Source organism: Mobula birostris, chromosome 10, assembly GCF_030028105.1.
Source record: "Mobula birostris isolate sMobBir1 chromosome 10, sMobBir1.hap1, whole genome shotgun sequence".
Lineage (NCBI taxonomy): Eukaryota > Metazoa > Chordata > Chondrichthyes > Myliobatiformes > Myliobatidae > Mobula > Mobula birostris.
This window is the reverse complement of record NC_092379.1, coordinates 10,501,279-10,513,767: the sequence shown is the minus strand read 5'-3', so window position 1 is coordinate 10,513,767 and position 12,489 is coordinate 10,501,279. Positions and strand designations below refer to the sequence as shown.

The 12,489-nt window shown below is 49.1% G+C and overlaps 1 protein-coding gene across 2 annotated transcripts in view; it reads right to left on the bottom strand.

Annotated features, from left to right (window-relative positions):
• The window catches only part of LOC140203813 (RAC-beta serine/threonine-protein kinase), a 155,920-nt gene extending 147,137 nt beyond the window's left edge, over positions 1-8,783 (bottom strand). For both annotated transcript variants that reach the window (XM_072269901.1, XM_072269900.1), the window contains exon 1: positions 8,651-8,783. The gene's annotated coding sequence lies outside the window, so the exon portion shown is untranslated. The remainder of the gene's footprint in view (positions 1-8,650) is intronic.
• Between the last annotated feature and the right edge of the window lie 3,706 nt (positions 8,784-12,489).

Below are 12,489 nucleotides of genomic sequence, written 5' to 3'. Positions count from 1 at the left end.
TTTCCAGCATCTGCAGAATTCCTGTTGTTTGCAGAGTTGTAAACTCAGTCAGCTCCATCGGAGCACCAGCCTCCATAGCATCCAGGACATCTTCAAGGAGCGGTGCCTCAGAAAGGCTGGGTCCATCATGAAGTACCCCATCACCCAGGACATGCCCTCTTCTCATTGCTACCCTCAGGGAGGAGGCACAGGAGCCTGAAGACACAACAATTCAGGAACAGCATCTTCCCACCTGATTTCTGAATGGACATTGAACCCACGAATTCTACCTCACTATTTTTTTAATTTCTATTTTTGCACTATTTAAATATTACATACTTACTGTAATTCACATTGTCTTCTATTGTGTACAGCATTGTACTGCTGCCGCAAAGACAAATTTCACGACATATGCCAGTGACGTTAAACCTGATCCGAGTTCGAAATAGAGTACAAAAGCCGTTTTTTGTTTATCTTCACAAAGGGACAGATCAGTCAACCAAGGACGTACCGCTGTCTGCATGAAACCCAGCGGCCTGCAGAAAGTCGAGGTCACTCCCTCATTGAGGGGTTTTATTTTTGTATCATGTGCTTCTGAAGGAGTCAGGTAGAAATAGCTGGTCATCTACCCTCCATTTTTCCCCAGTCCTGATGAAGGGTTTCGACTGGAAACATCAACTGCCCATTTCTCCCCATAAACGCTGCCTGATCTGCAGAGTTCTTCCAGCAATTTGTGTGTTGTGGAATCTGTGAAATTCATTACCATAGATGGCTGTGGAGACCAAGGCATTGGGTATACTTATTTGCTTAGTCAGGGTGCAGCAAGGAGGCAGGAGAATGGGGTGGAGAGGGAAAATAAATTAGCTGTGATAGCATGGCAGATCACTCAACTGACCAAATGGCCTATTTCTGCTCCTGTGTCACAAAGTGACCAAGGCACTAGCCCACACCAGTTGCTCCTTTCCCATTAGCCTCACAGAGCTGCGGCTAAATGAGCAACACCCTGAACTACCGGGTGGTGAGTGCGATTTCCATTGCAGACACACGTTACAAGAAAAATCTAGGCCAACACTCTAGATCTGTACGGAAGGACAGCTGCATTTTTGCAGGGGCTATCTTTCAGACAAGTCTTGCAATCAAGGCAGAAGTATCTTCTGAGGTGTTATAGTGCTGGGGCTATCAAACGTTTGTAAAACCAGACTGGTACACCACCGTCTGTGGGACCTGGCAGAACAAACTCAATGGGCCAAATGGCCTAATTCTGCCCTATGGTCTTACTTGGCTGCTTGACTTCCTATATAACATCAAACACAAAAACTCAATGGACATAGAAACTTCAAGAGATTCTGAAGCTGGAAAAGGCACAATTTACAGGAGATGCTAGCCACAGATGAGAAATGCATTGAGAACACAGCAAACAATCAAAGTGTTTTTTTTTCTTCTGCAGCCATCTCCAAGCAAGAGAGAAACCAACATTTCAGACCCCTCAGTCAGATTGGTCCACCGAGGATCAAAGGTCAGTTTAAGGCAGGGACTCCCAACCTGTTCCACGGACCCCTGGTCCAATGGTATTGGTCCACAGCATAAATAAAGTTAGGAACCCTGATCTAAGGGGCAATCTCCCACAACCAGAACTTATTACAATCCACTACATCTTTGAGAACTTATTGCCAATTCCATCTTCTGTTAGGTTTAGTACAAGCCCCAAATTGTCCATATAAATTGGGCAAAAACAACCCTCCAATCTCAATCAGCCATTGCCCAGAAGCCTTGGAGGTGGAAGAGATGCTCCCCTCCTGGAAAGTTGCACATTCTCTTGTTCGCATCTGGCTGCACAATAAAGTAGAACAGCCACTCAAGGCAGGGTGACAGCAGATCTGAAATCTCCAGACAACTACACAACATGAAATCATCCTTCTAATTCTTCATACCTACAAACTCTACAGTCAGCTACATAGCCAGCTGGTGGAGTAGCGGCACCAGCACCAGACTTCGAGGTGAATGGTCCTGGGTTCAAATCCCACCGGCCCCTTGTTGGGTTGAGTGTCAAGCTAGCAGCTCAGCCTCAAAAGAAAAAGACAAATGCTAAGGAAACAACAAAAAATTATGCCCGATGCATTAGAATGCACGAAATGGAACAACAGTCCAAAAGAGAAAAAGATTTCAGAATAATGGAAAACTCGTGCAAACGTTCCTCTTCAGTGAAAGGTTGACAGGAATTCTGCCCTCACAGTGCCATCTCAAACTTTACTTTCCTTCGGTCTATAGTGTTCTTAGACAGGATCTTTAACCTTCTTCTGACCATTGGTCCCAGATCTTCTGCCAAGATAAAGCTACCCTCAGCATGGAGGAGCAACACCTTGTATTCTGCTCGGGTAGCCTCCAACCTGATGGCATAAATATCGATTTCTCCTATCTGTAAACAAAAATAATTTGCACTCTCTCCTCTCACCCACTCTGGCCTCTAACCTTCTCACCGGTCATCACTTCCCCCTGGGTTCTCTCTCCCCCCCACCTTTCACATTCTCCAATGGTCCACTCTCCCCCATCAGATTCATTCTTCTCCAAACCTTGACCTTTCCCACCCACCTGGCTTTACCTATCACCTAGCTATCCTCCTTCCCTTCCCTCTTCCTCCCCAGTCCTGTTTATTCACTTCCATAGATCCTTCCTGCCTCTCAAAGTCCAACCCCATGTCCCCTTTGTGAGAGGCGGATATGGGCAAGAGGGGCCAACAGGGCCCTGGTGAAGCTCTACAGGCCAATCCTCTGTACAGCGGATGCAACGGATTGCAGGAGTGTAGATGAATTCCAACCGGACCGTCGACTACAGAGGACGACGGGGACCAGAGGTCATCGACTGCCTGAGCTCCACTGGGAGCCAAGGGCCCATACAGGTATGATGCTGTCTGAACTGCCGAGTTCCTCAAGCATTTTGTGCACGCTGCTTTGGACTTAAAGCATCTGCAGACTGTCCCGCTTTCAGGTCTTGAAAATACAAGTAGCACGATCTAAGTATGTGTGTCAATTCGCAGATGAAAACCAAAGCAGAAAGTTGGAAATCCTAAAGAGGTCAGACAGGACTTCAACCCAAAACACGAGCTCTTGAAGAAATGCAAATATATCCACGGGGGGGGGGAGGGACGCACAAATTCCACAGAGGCAGCCACCTAGGTCGAGACAAAAATCTGGGCCACCGGATAAACAGCAACACCATTCTCTCTCCAGTGACGCCTGGCGTGCTGAGCGTTTTCAGTACTTTCTATTTTCCTTTGCTGCTTACAACCCTGGTGTTCTGCTGTTGGCCCTTTGGCAGTAAGAGACCAGCATGTGGGTTTAGAAAGGCATTCATCCTTGCGTCAGCCATCTCCTCCCACCAAATAAGCATTTCAGAAGATCCAGGAGTTCCCATTGAACCACTGAATAGGTTAGGACTTCTGTTCTCTGGGGAGATTTGATAGAGGTATACAAAATTGAGGAGTATAGATAGGATAAATGCCAGCAGGCTTTTTCCACTGAGGTTGGGTGAGATGAGAACTGGAGGTCATGGGTTAAGGGTGAAAGGTGAAAAGTTTAAGGGGAGCACGAAGGGAAACTTCTTCACTTGGAGGTCATGAGAGTGTGGAACGAGCTGCCAGCGCACGTGGTGGTTGCAGGGTTCATTCAGAGGTACATTTTATTGTCAAAGTATACATGTACAATACAACTCTGGTAATCGTCTTCTCCAGATAGCCATGAATGCAGCTAAACCATGGAAGTTGTTGAAAGAAAAGGTATCAAAGCTGCCACACATGAGAAGGAAAAAAGAATCGAATTCACAATTCCCAAATCCCCCAAACCCTCCCTTGCAGAAACAAAAGAACAGCGACAATAGCACCAAGCCCCCAACCCCCAGAGAAGCTTGGATAGGTACGTAGATGGGAGGGATCTGGTCCTTGTGCAGCTTGATGGGAGTAGGCAGTTTAAATAGTCTGGCATGGGCTGAAGGGCCTGTTTCTGTGCTGAGTGCTCGATTTGGATTATTTTCATCACTGCCAATCAAGTGCTCTGGCTTCAGGTACACTTGGACCGATGTGGAAAGGATCGGTGTAGTCCTGTTCACCTGTCTAAAAGTGCCCTATTCTAGGGCTGGGAGAGTGGACTGATGAATAAGTGAGACAGTTCCACTCTTCCGGGCACTTCATTCCATGTACTTTAGACCAGGGCAACATCTTTGTAAATTTTCCCTGCACTCTTTCCAATCTTATTAATACACATTTCCTATAAGCAGGTGACCAAAACTGCACACAATACTCCAAATTAGGCCTCACCAATGCCTAACACAACTTCAACATAACATTTCACCTCCTGTACTCAGTACTTTGATTTACAAAGGCCAATGTGTCAAAACCTCATCTACCTGTAACGCCACTTTCAATGGATTATGGACCTCTATTCCCAAATCTTTTTTTTCTACCTCATTCCTCAGTGCCCTGCCATTCACTGTGCAAGACCTACCCCGGTTGGTCCCAGCAAAGTGCAACAACTCGCACTTGCCTGCATTAAATTCCATCTGCCATTGAACCCGAATGCAAACTCGATTGTCTTCCTCGCTGTCTACCATACCCCTAATTCTGGTGTCATCTGCAAATTTGCTGATCCAGTTAACTACACTGTCAACCAGATCTTTGACATAGATGACAAAGAACATTGATCACAGCACCAGTCCCCGCGGCACATCAAGTCCCAGGCCTCCAGTCAGGGGGGGGTTAATTTTGTCCTCCGAAACTGCAACACCACACTTTGGTCTGCATTAAATTCCATCTGTAAAAGTCCTATAGCAGCAGTCACTGAGAGCTGTGGGAACTCCCACAATCATGAGTACCATGCCACCATTCCTCAATGGAGGCCCTCCGTTGGTTAAGGTCGGCCACGGGCGTTGCGTCCTAGCAAGCCAGGGCAGTACGATACGGACAGCAAGGTGCCATCAACGCAGCGGACTCCCCCTCTCCATGCAGCTGACAAATCCAAAAGGAACAGCAGAGACCAATATGGTTTGGCTCCACGAGTTGCCAGTCAGCGTTCAACTCGACGTAGGACTGCCTCAGGGACTCCAGCTCCGGATTTTTCCCTTAGGGGTGCCCCCGAGGCTTTCCCCACGGTCGCAATAGCCGCAAGGCAGCGGAGGTTTGAGGTCAGAATTTTCCTTCTCCGAGAATGAGCTGCCAAACACGGCTAACGAGCCCCATCTGCCTGAAGCAACTGGTTTTAAGGCACCAGTAACCCGACTTCGCCCCTTCTCCTGTCAGTAGAAACGGATCCACTGGGCTTGGTAGCTAAGCCACACGTGAAGGCCAGGAGCTGGACTTGGTTGTCATGGGCTACTTGAGGGGCACACCACTGGGAGCATTTAATAGGTAGTGGGAGCTTATCCCCATTACCACCCCCCCCCCAGCTATAACATTTAGAAACGACCAAAAATTAAAATAGTGTATACCAAGGGAAAAAAAATGGACACAACACAGGATGCAGTTAACACTCAGTAGATCAGACAGCATCCGTGGAGAGAGAAAAACAAAGTCAGTGTTTCAGGCTGATTACCTCGCAGTAATATGGCCAGACCTGACACAATAGTCTCAACTGACGCTGCCTGACCTGCCGAGTATTTCCAGCATTTGCTGTGTTAATCCTATAAATAACTTCTCCATTAAACACCGAAGCAACGTCAGTCAAATCTGTGACAACACCTGCAAGAATCATCACACCTTCCGCTCGCAGACATCACCGCCTCCCGTAGACTCTGTAACTTGGAAATATTAACAGGCACTTGCGGCAGGAATATCTTTCATGGACTGAACAGGCTAGGCATTTGGCCTGAGACCAGGCAGACTGTGCCAACTCGTACAGATTTTACACCACAGTACAGTGAACTCCAGCTAATTGGGACACATCGTGATCAGCACATCTCGGCCCAATTATCCAGCTGCCCCAGTTAGCCAAAATGTCATGGAAATAGTTGAAAAGGTTTTAAAAATACAAAACGAGTAGCAAATTACATATTTAAATGAAATACAGAACAAATTAGAATACTACGTACAGTATTTCAGTACTATAAAACTAAAATTAATTCCCATTATCGATGGAGGAATATACCCAGTGGACGCAATTAACAAAATCAGCGCAGACACCGAGTGTAGATAGTAGTCTGCTTTCATACAATGCATCCTCCAAATCTTCATTTTCAATGTAACATTCAAAATGATTGCCCATATCTTCAAATTCTTCGTAGTTCCTAACTTGGTGAAGTAGGGAAATTGTTTCATTTTAACTCCCAGCCATTTCTGGCAATTCCAAGCCCGAATGCTTGAAACTGCAGTGAGCAAAACATTTCTCACCAAATATCAATGACAAAAAAATCACAGCTTGTTGAATACAGGCACACGCAACTGACGCTATTTAAAAACTGTTCGCTCTAAGCGCGGTGTGGTGTATCAAGGCCACACAAGCGCACACAACTGGCGCTAGTTAGAAACTGCTCAAGTTTCCTGTCCCAATTAAGCAGCATAGTGTCCCGAATAAACAAAGGGGACGCCAGCTATTTTCTTGATTAGTCTAATTATATTGGGATATAGCCCAGAACAGGCCATTCCAGCCCTGAGCCATGCCGCCAGCAACCCCCAACCTAACCCTAGCCAAATCACAGGACAATTTACAATTAACCTACCAACAGGCATGTCTGTGGACTGTGGGAGGAAACCAGAGCACCCGGAGGAAATCCACATGGTCATGAGAAGAACATACAAACTCCTTACAGGCAGCAGCGGGAATTGAACCCTGGTCGCTGGTACTGCTGACCATTACACTACCATGCCAACACAAGAGTTGTCCCAAATGAGAGGCTACCCTGTTTAACTGGTACGATTGAAAACTTACAATGACCCACAGCTCTTTTATCAGTGACTCCCTCCTCACCCAACATGTAAATTGCGCACGCAAAACCAGTGATTTTGTACCCGTGGGAAAATCTGTAATAAGAATTTGATAGCAAAATTGTGCAAAAGAGGGACAAGGTGGGAGAGGTAAATGAATCATCACAAAATAATATTACACCCCATCACATTGAAAACAAGGGCACAACCCTCAGCACAGCAAGATGAATACACAGACATCCTTCTCACAATCCCCCCAACCCAAAAATGCACAACATCCCAAATGCAGCACCCACCACAGAGCTGTCCCCAGAAGTAGCAAACACTCTGAAACTTCCCCTCCCCAACCCACACAAAAAAAATTCAAGGGCACAGCCATCACTCAGGGTCTCCATTAAAAACTTCACAACTTTCCACAAGGGTCTTCAGGGCCCTTACCAATAAAACAGGGACACAACCTCCTTACACACACACAATCGACTTGCATCATGGTGCCCACATAAAAACGGGATTTACAGCCACCCCAAACCTACACGTTCACACGATCCTGGGATCCCAACGTAAAAATAAGCCCACCCCACCTCTACCCTGAGACAATTCAAACCCCACCCCCCCCACCAAAAGTAAATAATCAATCAGGAACACAGCCCACTTCCTGGGACTGTCACTTAAAATGTTTGTGGTCACAGCGCATCACTTGCTAACTGAGGGCTCCCCCACAGAACAAAAAAAACTCACAAATCAGGCCACACAACCCCTTTCCTGGGACCCCCTATTAAAATAGGGAGCGTCACAATTAAATTCAACACCCCCACATACAAAAAGGTCACAACTCCTCCCCTTAACAAGGGCTCCCTCATACAAACACCTTTCCGCATCCCACACCAGGACTTGCCCCAAAACCAGGGCTCCCTCATTCAAACCCCTTCTCCGCCCACCCCAGAACTCCCTCACACAAACCCCTTCCACCTTCCCAACCGGGCCTCCCGCACCGATGGCTCTCCTCCCACCCAGGACTCGTCCCGCACTTACCGGGTCTCCTTCCTCCTCCCACACCAGGAGTCTCCCCGTAACCAGGGCTCGCTCATTCAAACTCTCCCCGCCCCCCGCCGACTCCCTCGTACAAACCCCTTCAGCTCTTCCACCCTGGGGACTCTTCCCCCGCTAACTGGGGCTTCCTCATACAAACCCCTTCCCACCTCAGGACTCTTCCTCTAACCAGGGCTCCCTCAGACTGTTGGTTCCCCTTCGCAGCCGACACTTCTCCCGTAACCAGGGCTCCCTCATACAGATAGTTTACCCTCCCAACCGGGGCTCTCACACAGGGATGGTTATCATCTCACCCCGGGACTCTCTCACGCTGATGGTTCCCCTCGCACCTCGGGGCTGTCCCCCTAACCAGGGCTCCCTCCCACGAACGGTTCCCCCGCACCGACCAGGGATCCCTCACACCCCGGGGCTCCCTCCCACTGACGGTTCCCCTCCCCCACGCCGGGGACCGCTCCTCCACCCCGGGTCCCCTCTCTCACCGGGACTCCCCGCACCGACCCCACCCCGGACAGCCGCCGCCCCCCTCCGCCTGCCCCGCTGACCCAGGGTCGGCCCCGTCCCCCGAGCAGCCGCCTGCCGCACTGGGCCCACGGGGGGGCGCTTTGACTCGATCCCGTCCCCTCTTGCCCCCACACCCCCTCCCCCCCCACCACCATTCTTTCTCCTTTCCCGGCCGCCTTGCTTCAGCCCACCCGCCCGCTCCCGTGGCCCTACCTCCGACTGGGCTGTCGGCAGACTCGCCGCCCGGAGCCCGCTCCAACCTCAGGCTCTTCCAGCACCGAGCGGGTAGGCCCGGCTCCCGGACATGACTCCGTGATTGCCGGAAATGATCGGGCCAAGCCAGCCGCAAAGCGTGGCGGGCAAACACCGCCAACCAATCACCGCCCGGTCCTGCGCGACGGCAAGAACCGCTTTCCGCCACCGACCAATCAACGGCGCAGACATTGAGCCCAGTCGCCGTTGGCCGAGCGGAGGCCAATCAGAAGCGTGGAGACAACAGCCAATAGGGACTGCGAAGCGCCAGCGAATCAGGAGTGGGGACATCTGAGGTCTTCAGAGGGATGAAACAAGGTAACGAGCTGGTAACCTGGTAACTATTTCATGGCCAGCAATACACTCCCGCTAACCAGCAACGGGCACTTAGTCAGTAACTATCTGTTGATCAGCTAAACGTCCCATAGCCAGCCAAGAAAAACATGTTAGCCAGTAACTATCACATAACTCGTAAACATCATTAACCAGCTAGCCATCAGTTTAACCTAGTAGTCATCTCATAACCAAGTAACTACCCCATGACCATTCCAAAACACATAAGCCGCTAATTATTCCATAAATTTGTACTAACTTGGTGCTCATATCATTAACCAAGTAACTATCGCACTACCAGTTTAGAAGTCATCTCCCTGACACAGTGGTGTCAAGAAAACAACCTCTCCCTCAATGTCGTAAAAACAAAGGAGCTGGTTGTGGATTACAGGAGGAATGGAGATAGGCTAACCCCTATTGACATCAATGGATCTGGGGTTGAGAGGGTGAACAGCTTTAAGTTCCTTGGCATAAACATCACTGTCAAGTCAAGTCACTTTTTATTGCCATTTCGACCATAACTGCTGGTACAGTACACAGTAAAAGCAAGACAACATTTTTCAGGACCGTGGTGCTACATGAACAAAACAAAAACTACACTGAACTACGTTAAAAAAACAACACAAAACTACACTAGACTACAGACCTACCCAGGACTGCATAAAGTGCACAAAACGGTGCAGGCATTACAATAAATAATAAACAAGACAATAGGCACAGTAGAGGGCAGTAGGTTGGTGTCAATCCAGGCTCTGGGTGTTGAGGAGTCTGATGACTTGGGGGAAGAAACTGTTACATAGTCTGGTCGCGAGAGCCTGAATGCCTCGGTGTCTTTTGTCAGATAGCAGGAGGGAGAAGAGTTTGTATGAGGGGTACGTGGGGTCCTTCGTAATGCTGTTTGCTTTACAGATGCAGTGTGTGGTGTAAATGTCTCTAATGGCAGGAAGAGAGACCCCGATGATCTTTTCAGCTGACCTCACTATCCGCTGCAGGGTCTTGCGATCGGAGATGGTGCAATTTCCGAACCAGACAGTGATGCAGCTGCTCAGGATACTCTCAGGACAACCTCTGTAGAATTTGGTGAGGATGGGGGGGTGGGAGATGGACTTTCCTCAGCCTTCACAGAAAGTAGAGACGCTGCTGGGCTTTCTTTGCTATGGAGCTGGTATTGACGGACCAGGTGAGATTCTCCACCAAGTGAACGCAAAGAAATTTGTTGCTCTTAATGATCTCTACGGAGGAGTCATCGATGTTCAGCGGAGAGTGGTCGCTCCGTGTCCTCCTGAAGTCAACAACCATCTCTTTTGTTTTGTTCACATTCAGAGACAGGTTGTTGGCTCTGCACCAGTCCATTAGCCACTGCACCTCCTCTCTGTATGCTGACTCATTGTTCTTGCTGATAAGACCCACCACGGTCGTGTCATCGGTGAACCTGATGATGTGGTCCGAGCTGTGTGTTGCAGCACAGTCGTGGGTCAACAGAGTGAACAGCAGTGGACTGAGCACACAGCCCTGGGGAGCCCCCATGCTCAGTGTGATGGTGTTGGAGATGCTGCTCCCGATCCGGACTGACTGAGGTCTCCCAGTCAGGAAGTCTAGGATCCAGTTGCAGAGGGAGGTGTTCAGGCCCAGTAGGCTCAGCTTTCCAATCAGTTTCTGAGGAATGATTGTGTTGAATGCTGAACTGAAATCAATGAACAACATTCGAATGTACGTGTCTTTTATGTCCAGGTGGGTGAGGACCAGGTGGAGGGTGATGGCAATGGCATCGTCTGTTGAACGGTTGGGACGGTACGTGAACTGCAGGGGGTCCAGTGAGGGGGGCAGCAGGGTCTTGATGTGCCTCATGACGAGGCTCTCGAAACACTTCATGATAATGGATGTGAGTGCAACAGGACGGTAATCATTGAGGCAGGACACTGAAGACTTCTTTGGCACGGGGACGATGGTGGCGGCCTTGAAGCACATAGGAACGACAGCGCTGCTCAGGGAGATGAAGATGTCAGTGAGAATATTGGCTAGCTGGTCTGCACATCCTCTGAGCACTCTGCCAGGAATATTGTCTGGTCCAGCAGCCTTCTGTGGGTTGACCCTGCACAGGGTTCTCCTCACTTCAGCCACTGTAAGATACAGCACCTGGTCGTTCGGAGGAGGGGTGGTCTTCCTCGCCGCCACGTCATTTTCTGCCTCAAAACAAGCGTAGAGGTTGTTCAACACGTCTGGGAAGGAGGCGTCACCAGCACAGGCAGGTGGTGTTGTCTGGTAGTTGGTGATGTCCTGAATGCCCTTCCACATGTGCCGCGTGTCGCCACTGTCCTGGAAGTGGCTATGGATTCGCTGGGCGTGTGCACGCTTTGCCTCTGATGGTCCGGGACAGTTTGGCCCTTGCTGTTGTTAGGGCTGCCTTGTCGCCTGCTCTGAAGGCGGAGTCACGGGTCCTCAGCAGCGCACGCACCTCCTCGGTCATCCATGGCTTCTGGTTAGTGCATGTAGTGATGGTCTTGGACACAGTGACATCATCGATGCACTTGCTGATGTAGCTAGTCACTGATGCCATGTACTCCTCTAAGTTGGTGGAGTCGCCATCGGTTGCAGCCCCCCTGAACATGAGCCAGTCAATGTGCTCAAAGCAGTCTTGAAGAGCAGAGATGGCTCCTACTGGCCAGGTTTTCACCTGCTTCTGAACTGGTCTGGAGCGCCTGACGAGCAGTCTGTATGCTGGGATTAGCATAACAGAGATGTGGTCTGAGTAGCTGAGGTGGGGGTAACTGAGGATCTCATCTGGTCTGTAATACCGGCTGTGTGGTGAAAAAAGTAGAACTGCGCCTCTTTCACTTCAGACAGTTGAAGAAGTTTGGCGTGAGTCCCCAAAGCCGAAGGACTTTCTACAGGGGCACGATTGAGAGCATCCTGACTGGCTGCATCACTGCCTGGTATGGGAACTGTACTTTCCTCAATCACAGGACTCTGTAGAGAGTGGTGCGGTCAGTCCAGCGCATCTGTAGATGTGAACTTCCCACTATTCAGAACATTTACAAAGACAGGTGTGTAAAAGTGCTCGAAGGATCATTGGGGACCCGAGTCACCCCAAACTGTTCGAGCTGCTACCATCCAGGAAACGGTACCAGAACATAAAAGCCAGGACCAACAAGCCCTGGGACAACTTCTTCCACCAGGCCATCAGACTGATTAATTCACTCTGACACAATCATATTTCTAAGCTATATCGACTGTTCTGTTGTATATCTTACTGTACTATAATTTGCACATTGCACATTCAGACAGAGCCGTAACGTAAAGATTTTTACTCCTCATATATGTGAAGGGTGTAAGATATAAAGTCAATTATATTCAAAATGCATGTTAACTAGTAACTATCCCTTAACTTAACCAATTGTCATGCTAATTGGTTAATTATCTTAAATACCTTTAACCAATAGTTAATCAGGCAACTCTTCCAACCAAAT